A 1,935-nucleotide genomic window follows, 5' to 3' on the forward strand; every position below is an offset into this window, starting at 1 on the left:
AAATTGTCCGTAGTGTATGTGTGTGTGAATGAGTGTGTATGGATGTTTCCCAGTACTGGGTTGCAGCTGGAAGGGCATCCTCTGTGTAAAACATATGCTGGATAAATTGGCGGTTCATTCTGCTGTCGTGACCCCTGATGAATAAAAGGACTAAGCCGAAGGAAAATGAATGAATGTCAATGAATTTATCACTTATGGCTCCTCAACCATGAAAAGGTACTTGTGTACTTCTGTGGTGTTCAGTGATTTCAACTTCCAAATTGCAGCTTCAAATGGCTTTACATGAACCCAGCGGAGAAAAAATCAAATAAAAAAGAGAAATATATTATTAAAATAAATTATCATCTTAGATGGCAAAGGGGTGAGTAATCTATCAGGAAAAACTATTATTCTAGAACTGAATTCAAACGTTTAGCAGCAGTTTTTAATTGTGAATGATATTTAGGGACTTCTGCAATATCCCACAAAAGTCATTTGTAAATTTGCTAATCACAGAAAACTAAAAAGTAAAAAAACTGGGGTAATCATTTTTATAACAGAAAAGCTTGGGCATACATTAAAGCATCCTGTCAGTGCTTTTATCATTCATCAAGACAAAACTGTTCTGAAAGTGATTCCTAGTGATTTCAACATTGTTGTTGTACAGTAGTTGTTAGTCTTTTATTTTCTAGAGTGATTTTTTAGAATAGTTTTCATACTTAATGAAAATACTTGGGGTCTTTAGTCTGTTCTAAGAAGATTGGAAATTTTGCTGGCAAATATGGTGAAATATAAATACATCACTAAATAAATATGCCCATTTTCTAATTAATTTGTCCTGTCATTCAGTAATATAATGTTAAAATGGGTATGTTAAAATTGACCGTAGTATTTGTGTGCGAATGAGCGTGTATGGATGTTTTCCAGTGATGGGTTGCAGCTGGAAGGGCAATTGCTGTGTCAAACATGTGCTGGACAAGTTGGCAGTTCATTCCGCTGTGGCGACCCCAAATTAATAAAGGGACTAAGCTGAAAAGAAAACGAACGAATGAATGAATGAATGAATGAAAAAGGAGAACATACAAACAAACATGCAATGTCTCAAACAAATGATGAGCATTGATCTGGGACTCGAACCAGGAACCGGGGCAACCATGCTAACCACGGATCCACCATGCCATTCCTTAAATTAAGTAATAAGGATCTTTTAATGCAATTAATGATGTTATCTATAGAGAACAATTTGACATGTATGACCCCTCTTCATCCGTGTTAACCTCATTCCTCCTAGGTTAAAAGCTGTGACTGGAACTCAAACGGAATGTGTTGTTGACAAGGTCAGATGTCACTGACCTCAATACTAGGTTAAACACACAAACACCAAGTTTAGACGTAGTAACTTATTTTAAGTCCTGCAGAACATGCAGCTTGAACAGGGTTCCCAGAGGAAGTATACAGATATAATAATTAACATTAAACAAGTAATTAAAACCAGCAAGACCATAAGCACGATCTTCAAGTAATCAGGTCAGCATTGTGGTGAACAGTTTGGCCACGATATTCAAATTTATGTTTACATATTGTTATTTACTCAAGCTCAATGTCGAATGTAAACATTATGTAGATTGCTGGAACAAAATGTGAAAGTCTGCTTTCAAAGAGCAGTCACTTCCTGGACTTGGTTACAGAAAACTCATTATAATGTACACAAACAAATGCTGACGGATGTGTTTCCCAGCCTCCTCGTGACTCGATTTATTTGATGAGATGAACATGAGATTGTTTAAAATGGATTTGATGTTGTTAAAGTGTTCTCTGATCTTCAAAGTTTCTCATCTAAACATGGGAAACATCTGCCTGCTTTATTCTCATAATAAGCCTTTTCTTATACTTGACTGAGCTGCTGAAAGCTTTGATATGCTTTTTGGTTCTCAAGAGTAAAATAGGTGTTAATTT

The sequence above is a fragment of the Danio aesculapii genome, chromosome 2, assembly GCF_903798145.1.
Source record: "Danio aesculapii chromosome 2, fDanAes4.1, whole genome shotgun sequence".
Taxonomy (NCBI): Eukaryota; Metazoa; Chordata; class Actinopteri; order Cypriniformes; family Danionidae; genus Danio; species Danio aesculapii.